The sequence below is a fragment of the Pseudophryne corroboree genome, chromosome 4 (genome assembly GCF_028390025.1).
Source record: "Pseudophryne corroboree isolate aPseCor3 chromosome 4, aPseCor3.hap2, whole genome shotgun sequence".
In the NCBI taxonomy this organism is placed as follows: domain Eukaryota; kingdom Metazoa; phylum Chordata; class Amphibia; order Anura; family Myobatrachidae; genus Pseudophryne; species Pseudophryne corroboree.
In genome coordinates, this window is record NC_086447.1 from 338,721,708 (window position 1) to 338,732,379 (window position 10,672).

The window sequence follows — 10,672 nt, forward strand, 5'->3', positions numbered from 1 at the left end:
CATGGCGGTACCTTGACTCTGTAAATAAAATTCACCTTCGAATTTGAAATAATTATGATTTAATATGAATGAGATACTGTCAAGTATAAACTGACGTTCTTTATTCGATATTTCACTATCCTCCAATAGTTTTTTTTCCACAGCTTCAAAACCCTTCTGATGTGGGTTTGACGAATATAATGATTGGGCATCTATTGTTAACCATTTATAGTTTGAATTCCATGTGGTTTCATTTAAAATATTAAGGATATTCATAGAATCCTTAATATAAGATTTAAGGTTCTTTACATATTTCTGCAGCTTTAGATCAATATAATGCGACAAGTTTGCCGTTAAGGAATCCATTCCAGATATGATAGGCCTTCCAGGGGGACAGTTCTTATCTTTGTGTACTTTAGGTATATGATATAGAGTGGCTATACATGGATGTTTCATATACATATACTCAAATTCCTTTTAATTAATTAAGCCATCTATTTTTGCTGTATTGAGTATTTGAAATAATTTGTTCTGATATTCTGTTGTAAGGTCTTTTTTTAATTTTCTATAAGTGTTTTTATCATTCAGAATTTTGTATGCCTCTAAGAGATATTGCTCTCGATTCTGAATTACAACTGCCCCCCCTTTATCAGCTTGCTTTATCACAATAGTGTTATCAGTTTTTAGTTATTTTATTGCTTGTTTTTCTACAAGTTCAAGATTACAATCTTTAAACTTTTTTGTATTAATCTTAAACTTTTTAAACTCTTCCTTAACACAGTCATAGAAAATATCTATATGACTCCCCTTGGACTCGACTGGATAGTATTTGGATGGGAGTGAAACTAGTGGGTTTTTTGGGGGTTCGTAGGCTAATTTTGGCACAGGATTTTTTAAGAAATGTCTTTGTAAAGTCAAATTATGGACATATTTATTTAGATCAATATATAAGTTAAACCGATTTGTGTGTGAATCAGGGGCAAATTTTAAACCTTTTTCTAATATCTTGCTTTGTGGATCTGATAATTGCTTGTTGGATAAATTGATGACTCCTGTCGGTTTTCCTCTACAGGGTTTCCCTCTCACTCAGTTGTATCAGTGATATTATTCTTGAGGCAAATACAACTGAGTGAGAGGTGTATGCACAATTAGTGTCAGTGGGTCTAATTATTATAGCGATAGACAGCTTCTTGAGAATATTTCGCTACAATCATTCCAATATTTGGTAATATATATATCTATGTAGCCACCTCGAGAGGATTACACAGTAGTAATCACACGTGGACACGTTTTTTAATACTTTATTCACAATTTTCTTTTTTTCAATTCACGTATATGTTTGTCTTTGTGATTTTAACCTCTATGTTTCACTGTAGTCTGGGATATTAAGAACAAATACATATCCTAGTTTAATATATATCTAATAAAGGTTATATTTTATGATAAAATACTTCTGTCTAGTGTGTCGACAATACAGATTTCTTCTTGTTTCTCCCTCTCAAATACTAAGTCTAAAACAAATCATGGAAAAACGTTCTCATCTGTGTGTATCACACCAAGCTAAGTATTAATCTCACTATTAAGCTCACTAGGCCTAATTGAAACACTATTTATAATTTACCATGGCATGGGTTACTTAAATTCATTGGTAGCTTTTAAATGGTGATGGACTTGTACATGTATATTGTTTACATTATGACAAAGGCTACAGATTGTTTAATAATGGCTTTCAGGAACAGCTGAAAGTCAGCTGTTAGCTAGGTGGGTAGGGAGTGACCTTAAGACCAATATAGATTGTGCAGTTGTAACTACATTAAACCTAAAATGGCCACTGCTACTCCCCCTTCCAAGCCATGTGCTTGGACACAAAATGGAATCCATGCCATTCAGTCAGTTTCACAAACACTAGCTCTATCCTTTGTCACAAATAAATCCCAAGTTATACAAGCACCGGAAGTCGCCCTGATGGACAATTTCCACTGCATGGTAACAAAGTTTCCACATGGTGCTTTTTCAGTGCGAATGAAGCTTTCTTACTTCAGGCCTGTGTTAGCACTATGCGAATAGGATGCAGCATGCTAACACAGCTATATCCGTACTATGCGAATTAGATGCATTCACCAACTTTTAAACGCTCTTTAAATTTACTTAACAGATAAACAATCCAATCTGAATCAAACACAATATGACTTATTGACCCTCGTTAGCAACAATAAAGAATATGCTGTAACATTTCTAATATTGTGCATTTTTGTCACACTCACAGGCAACAAAGAAATCTATTGTCCCTTGATTCATATCAGTGCCTTACTGGTAACGCAAAAAAATGGATGTGGTTCATCGGCATTTAGATGCGTCCATCCTTAGCTGGTAGACCACAGCGTGTCTGTACTGTGCATCATTAAGTACGTAATATCCCTGATGTAGCCCCCAACTGTGAATTTCCATTATTTCTAATAACCATTTCAATGCCAGTGTTAATATATACTGCGGACGCAAGCTGCATCTTATTACCATATACGATAATAGTGCGCTGAACGTCGCAACACTATATCCCTTAAGAGAAAGCAAGTAGTCACACACATGGTATACTGAGGTCCAACGCTCAGAGGTATTTATACTGTATGTATTTGATATTAAAAGTTATGCATACAAAATAACATACGTACAGTATATCATTCAGTATAACATATATATGCCTAGGGAAGTGGTACACAGTTATAGTTACATAAGAAGCAGATACAGCCAACATACGTCACACTGTCCCATAGAACTTTCCTCCATCTCAGCAACAGCAACTAACTATATCTTTGAAACTGCCTATATCAAACAGTGGGCGTTAACAGTCTGTTGGTTTCGGTCTCCTTCCATTGGTCCAGGAGAGGGAGGTCTCTCATTCCTTGTGTGTTATTGGTCAGTTCATATGCAAGCAATGTCCAGTTTGAAGATGCAGGAAGTCTTTTGTTCTCATAGAATGTGACTTTATATTTCATACATTTGTTCATAACTAATTGTTGCAATGAGCTACAATTTACTCATAGCTATCAAATTAATCCACACATTCTCCTGATCATTTTGATACTAAGCATGATATAATTAACTTGTTCCATCCCAATAATACAAATATATCTGGTTTTACACTCTATTATATAAATACAATTTAATACAAGCCTGGTGCTAAACATGTTTTGTCTATGTGTAATCTATGTGTTGAATATGTCTTTGTGGCTTCTCTGTGCTAATGCGTATGCTACCGTATATCATGTGCACGCTGCGTGTATGTGCACGCACGGCAGTAACGCACATGAATGGAGGCCACTCTGGAGTTTATACGTGTGTGTGTGTGTGTGTGTAATATTTTTGACTTTGACAAGGTCTTCCCCAGCAGTGATTTTTTGTAAAATGATCTTCTTCTGTTTCCCTTTTGTTTACAGTAACTCCAGTATAATGCTGAGTACAGACCTATACAATCATTGACCCGTTCACCAGATATTGGGTGAACAGGCCAACAATTCAACTGTGTGCTGCCCATGAGAGTTTACAAATTTAGTAGTGGAGTGGACAGTTGGAGAGTGAACTGGGAGGAACAGCAGAGAGATAAGCAGAGCTTTAGGAGAAGGTGTCTCACTTGAAGAGGAACTGCATTCTGGAGGAGAAGCAAACAGGAGAAAGCTTGAAGGAGGGCATAACAGGAGGGTATTAGTGTGGAGGTGAGATAGCAATCAGTTGAAAAGTGGAGGGTATGCGTGGGAGTGTAGGCAGAGATGTTGTAAATTTAGGAGGAGAGGAGCGATTGAGTGATTTGAGGTAGAGTGATTTAAATAAGAGATTGAGGTGTATGAAATTATTCTTTTTTGGACATGGACTGGAGCCGGTGAACAGTTTGCAGAGGTGTGAGGTTGTCATTGCATAACAAGAGAGGAAAATTTGTTGAAAAGCAGTGTTCAATATAGACTGAAATGAGGAAAAGTGGGTTTGGTGGAGGCCATAAATGATAAGGATACAGCAGTTGAGTGGCAGGTAAGTGCTTGGATGAGAGTTTAAGAGGTCTATTTACTAAGCCTTTGATGGAGATAAAGTGGATGGAGACCAAATACCAGCCAATCGGCTCCTGTCATTTTTAAAAACCAGACTGTGACATGGCAGTTAGGGACTGATTGGCTGGTACTTTATCTCCGTCCACTTTATCTCCATCCAAGGCTTAGTAAATAGACCCCTAAGTTACATCAGAGATGAGAAAGGGCCTGATCATAAAGATACTGCAGAGTAAGCAATATTTTAACTGGGAGATATGAAGAAGAGGGAGAAGTCAAGGATGGAACCCAGACAGCAGACTTGAGGGTCAGCAGGGAAGCAGATGCTATCAACAGAAATATATAGCGGTGGGAGATGAGAGGCCCCTGGATGGGGGACAAACAAAGAGATTGGTTTAGGTCAGGTTTGAGAAATTGGGAGTTATTCAGGATGGAGAGACATGAGAAAGGATGAAGGGGATATCAGGTCAGCAGACAGCTCTAACAGAGAAAATTCAGAAATGAACATTGGCTTTGGCAATAAAAGGCTAATTGATGACCTTAGTGAGGGCAGATTCTGAGATCTGGATGGTCAGGAAGGGAATGGAATACAGGCATGTAGTGCATCAAAAATAAGTTATGGTAGACTTACCGTCGATAACTCTATTTCTCCAAAGTCTACAGTATCCACAGGATGAAGCCAAAAAATGAATGAAATTACACCTGGCGATAATATAAATTGTCTCCAGCAAATCCTAATGATAAAATACCAGTTTAGATATAATTTTAATAAGCAGCAGGAGAGTCCTGACTTGGGATTAACAAGTCAAATCAAGCACCGGAATTACCAGGTGCAGATAGCCAACATACTCAAACGAATACCCTCTTGTGCTATATTTAAAATACAATATGGCTGAAAGTCCAACAAATCCAAACTTTGTATTTTATATATAATATAAAATGTATTATAAAGAATAAAAATATTTCACTAATATAAAACTTGACCGGTCTTAAAAATAGTAATATACAATAACATGCAATGCATTAAACACTCTAAGGAGGTGGATCCAAACATATTCTGTGCACAAAAAGTGTATAATAATGTATACGATTAAAACTCAGTCTGTAGACTCAGATTCGTTTATATATTCCATAAAATCAGTGATGATTTGGGTTAAAACCCCATGTATCAGTTGGATTCCTAAACAATTACATTGTAGCAAAGTTCCTCTGTAACTTGCCACCCAGCAGTAAGTAATGCAGTATGCCAAACCGCTCCACACTGTAGCCTTATGTGCGGCTTCCGCTGGCGGTGTCAGCAAGGGAGAGTCCCAGAAACAAACAAGGTGGTCTCTGGCTGTGGGATCCGGCACCTGTGCTGGTGCCTGCTGTTTTTAACGTTTCCCAACCTCAAGGCTCTGTGAGTCCTAACCTCTGTGTGCTACGTGCAAGCACCGATGTGCGGTCTCTCTCCTCCCGGTTCCTATTCGGCTGGTGGTCAGTAACAATAGCAGTGACAAGATAGAGGTCCAATATTGTTGCAGGGGTCCAATATTTCTGACGCGTTTTGCTCCTATTACAGGGGCCGGATCCCGCAGCCAGAGACCACCCAGATGATGAAGTTCTGCCCACCTTAACGTGCGGCTTACTTCCTTCATTGCATTTTGGCTGCGAGTTCCTCCCTGATGATTGAGGAATGCTACTGCTGTCGCACTGTCCGAGCGAATCTGAACCGGTTTTCCTTAAAGAATGTTGTTTGCCTGAGTGAATGCCATACATATGACCCGAAGTTCCAATATATTTATTGGCAGGCAACTTTCTTCCTTGGTCCACTGCCCCTGGAAGCAACACTTTTCTGACACTGCTCCCCATCCCAGAAGACTGGCATCTGTTGTTAGAATCTCCCACTCTGAGATCCAAAAGGGTCGCCCTTTGTCCAGAAGACATGTCTGTAGCCACCAGGCTAATGACCTTGGTACTTCCTGAGGAAGGACCATAGTCTGGGTTTTTATCATCTGATGCAGTCCATTCTATTTGAAAAGCATCAGACGTTGAAGGGGCCTCGAGTGGAATTAAGCATATTCCACCATGTCGAATGTTGATACCATAGATCCCATCTCTTGCATTGCTGCATGAATGGATACTCTTCAACTGTGTAGTAGCTCCTGAATACGTGTTTGTATTATGGATATTTTGTTCAGAGGTAGAAAAACTTCTGAAGCCTGGAATCCAATACAGCCTCCAGGTGCGTCATGTGTTGTGACGGAACCAGGGAGGACTTTGCCCAATTTCTCATATGTCCTAGAGGATGCTGGGTCCACTTCAGTACCATGGGTTATAGACGGTTCCGCAGGAGTCATGGGCACTCTAAGACCTTTCAAGGGTGTGAACTGGCTCCTCCCTCTATGCCCCTCCTCCAGACCTCAGTTTTAGAAATGTGCCCAGGCAGACTGGATGCACTCCCGAGTAGCTCTACTGAGTTTCTCTGAAAAGACTTATGTTAGGTTTTTTATTTTCAGGGAGAACTGCTGGCAACAGTCTCCCTGCTTCGTGGGACTGAGGGGGCAGAAGTAGGAACCAACTTCCTAAAGCGTTTCATGGCTCTGCTTCTGGCTGACAGGACACCATTAGCTCCTGAAGGGAACTGAACGCTAGCCGTGCCTAGATGCTCACTCCCACAGCACGCCGTCACCCCCCTCACAGAGCCAGAAGTCAGAAGACAGGTGAGTGTTAGAAGACAGATCTTCAATCAAGAAAGTGACGGCTAAAGGCACCGTGCGGCTGGCGGGAGCACAACACGCCATGTTGTCCACACATACACAGGCACTGCAGGGTGCAGGGCGCGGGGGGTGGCGCCCTGGGCAGCATGAAACCTATGAAAACTGGCATAAATAAGGAGCATAAGTTGCTGAGGCACAGTCCTACCCCCACCAGAATAAAAAATTACCTCATAAAAGCTGAGGAGAAACACACCATTGAATAGTGGAGCTTCCTCCTCAGTCAGCCAGCACACTGCTCAGCGCCATTTTCTCTCTCTCCTCAGGCTGCAGAGACAACGCTGGTTCTCCTCCACTACTGAACAAGTATCAGGGTGCAAAACAGGGGGGGCCACAGTGAATTTGGTGCTATATAATTGTGTGATTAGCATTATAAAAGCGCTGCATGTCAGTGGGCATTTTGTGTTCACAGATATTGTCTTACTGGCGCTGGGTTATGAACTGGCAAATCATATCTGTGTCCCTCTGACAGATTTTACTGTGGGTCTGTCCCCTATAAGTTCCGGAGTGTCTGTGGTGTGGTTGTGCACATGTGTGACATGTCTGTGGCAGGGAGCTCTTCCTGTGTGGGAGCCATGTTAGAGACAAAGAGGTTTAATATGATACCAAGAGCCTGACTGGGTGAAAGGTTACATGATAGTGTGAATCCTATCAGTAAGAGGTTGGACTGAATCTCATAGAGAAAACTGAATAATCTGTGGAAGATGTGATTTTTAATAGTTCTGCCTTTCATCCACAGGGACCCCTCTGGGTCACATACAAACAAGTAGTACAAACGGACTCTGATTCCCGTGTCGACGCTAGTGATTCCAGGGGAATAGGTCCTAAGTTAGCAAAAAGCATCCAAAACATGTTTTATCTATAAAGGAGGTGTTAGAAGTTACGAAGCCCCCTCTTTTACCACAAGGAGAGGGTTTACTTTAGTAAGGAAGTAATGTAATTTTCCCTCCACCTCAGGAGTTGAACAGTCTCTTGGAGGGAGTCTGATTTAACCTGAAAAGAAATTTCAGAATCCCAAAAGCAATTCAGGCAGCTTACCTTTTTCCAAAAAAGGTGGGAGTCACCCCGCATTTTAGACAGGGCCCTGTCATAAAAGAGAAAAGGTGTTTCTCCCTACGCCTGGAATGGCTTCACTTAAGGAGCCAACAGACCGCAAGTGAGTGTGGTGATCTATTGATGTGGCCAACGGGACACTACTCAGGCCTACCATTGTCTGTGAGTGGGTGAGTAGTGCCATTGAAAAGTGGTCAGAAAACTTGTCATTAGACATTGACACAATAGATGGAGACGAGATACTCCTAACGTTTGGTCATATCAAAGACGCTGCTGCGTACGTACTAGAAACCATGAAATATATTGGTTTCTTGGGATCAAGAACCGCTACCATGGCAGTATTGGCTCGGAGGGCGTTGTGGATTCGCCAGTGGAATGCTGATGCAGATTCCAAAAGAAATATGGAGGCTCTCCCGTATAAAGGTGAGGCCTTGTTTGGTGATGGGCTGGATGCATTAGTCTCGGTGGCTACTGCAGGTAAGTCAACATTCTTGCCTTATGCTCCTACACCGGCAAAAAAGACACATCACTCTCACATACAGTCCTTTCGGCCCAACAAATACAAAAGGGCCAAAGGTTCCCCCCTTTTTTTTCAGGTAGGGGAAAAGGAAAGAAATCCGCAGCGTCTCCCGGATCGCAGGAGCAGAAGTCCACCCCTGCTTCTGCCAAATCTGCAGCATAATGCTGGGGCTCCCTTGCGGGAGTCCGCTCGGGTGGGAGCATGTCTGAAACTTTTCAGCCAAATCTGGATTCAATCTGGCCTGGACCAATGGGTCTTACAAATAGTGTACCATGGGTACAAACTAAAGTTTCAAGACGTCCCCCCATGCAGATTTTTCAAATCGACCTTGCCAGCTTATCTTCCGGGAAGAGAGGCAGTAACAATGGCAATTCAAAAATTATGTCAGGATCAGGTCATTGTCCTGGTACCCTTGGCACAGTAAGGAGAAGGTTTTTTATTAAAGCATCTTCGTAGTTCCGAAGCCGGACGGCTCGATCAGACCGATTTTAAACCTGAAAAATCTGAATCTCTACCTGAAAAGGTTCAAGTTCAAGATGGAATCCCTGAGGGTAGTGATTTCCAGTCTGGAAGAGGGGGACTTCATGGTGTCAGTAGACATAATAGATGCTTACTTGCATGTTCCCATTTATCCTCCTCACCAAGCTTATCTGAGATTCGCAGTACAGGATTGCCATTACCAGTTTCAGATGTTGCCGTTCGGACTCTCCACGGCACCGAGGGTATTCACCAAGGTGATGGCGGAGATGATGGTCCTCCTTCATTAAAAAGGAGTCAGTGTAATTCCTTATCTGGATGATCTCCTGATAAAAGCGAGATCCAGGGAACAGTTGATGCAGAACATCGCACTCTCCCTGTCAATACTCCAACAACACGGTTGGATCATGAATTTTCCAAAGTCGCAGTTGGAACCAACGACAAGATTGTCCTTTTTAGGGATGATTCTGGACACAGAAGTACGGAGAGTATTTCTTCCAGTGGAAAAGGCTCTGGAAATCCAGAAAATGGTCAAACAAATATTGAAACCAACAAGCGCGTCGATCCATCAATGCATTCGGTTGTTGGGGAAAATGGTAGCGGCCTACGAGGCCATACAGTTTGGCCGATTTCATGCCAGAGTATTCCAGTGGGACCTGTTGGACAAGTGGTCCGGATCCCACCTACCCATGCACTGGAATATAATCCTGCCCCCAAAGCTAGTATTTCGCTCCTGTGGTGGCTACACTGTTCTCACCTACTAGAGGGACGCAGGTTTGGGATTCAGGACTGGGTCCTAATAACCACGGATGCAAGTCTCCGAGGCTGGGAAGCTGTCACACAGGGGGAAAGCTTCCAAGGAAAATGGTCAATTTAGGAAGCCTGCCTTCACATAAACGTTCTGGAATTGAGAGCCATTTACAACAGCCTTCTACAAGCGGTACATCTTCTTCAAGAACCCGTGCAGATCCAGTCGGACAATGTAACAGCAGTCGCGTACATAAACAGGCAAGGCGGAACGAAAAGCAGAGCGGCAATGGCAGAGGTGACAAGGATTCTCCTCTGGGCAGAAAGACATGTTAGAGCTCTGTCAGCAATTTTCATTCCGGGAGTGGACAACTGGGAAGCAGACTTCCTCAGCAGACACGATCTCCATCCAGGAGAGTGGGGCCTCCACCAAGAAGTCTTCGCAGAGGTGACAAGTATTTGGGGAGTTCCTCAAGTAGACATGATGGCAGCTCGTCTAAACTAGAAGCTTCAGATCAGAGATATTGTTCCAGGTCGAGAGACCCTCAAGCAATAGCAGTGGATGCACTGGTGACCCAGTGGGTGTTTCGGTCAGTATATGTTTTCCCTCCACTTCCACTGATTCCAAAAGTTCTCAAAATAATAAGAAGAACAAGAGTTTGAGCAATCTTCATTGCCCCAGACTGGGCAAGGAGGGCTTGGTATCCAGATCTTCAGGACTTGCTCACAGAAGATCCTCGGCTTCTTCCTTCTCGAGAAGATCTACTACAGCAGGGGCCGTGTGTGTATCAAGACTTACCGTGGCTACGTTTGACGGCATGGCTGTTGAGCGTCGGATCCTAGCCCAAAAGGGTATTCACAAGGAAGTCATCCCCACTCTTATTCAGGCCAGGAAAGGAGTAACGTCTAAACATTACCACCGTATTTGGAGAAAATATGGGTCTTGGTGTGAGTCCAAGAAGGCTCCTATGGTAGAGTTTGAGTTGGGACGCTTTCTCCATTTTCTGCAGGCTAGTGTGGATGCGGGCCTTAGATTGGGTCAATCAAGGTCCAGATTTTGGCCTTTCAGTTTTCTTTTAAAAACAATTGGCCTCCTTTCCAGAAGT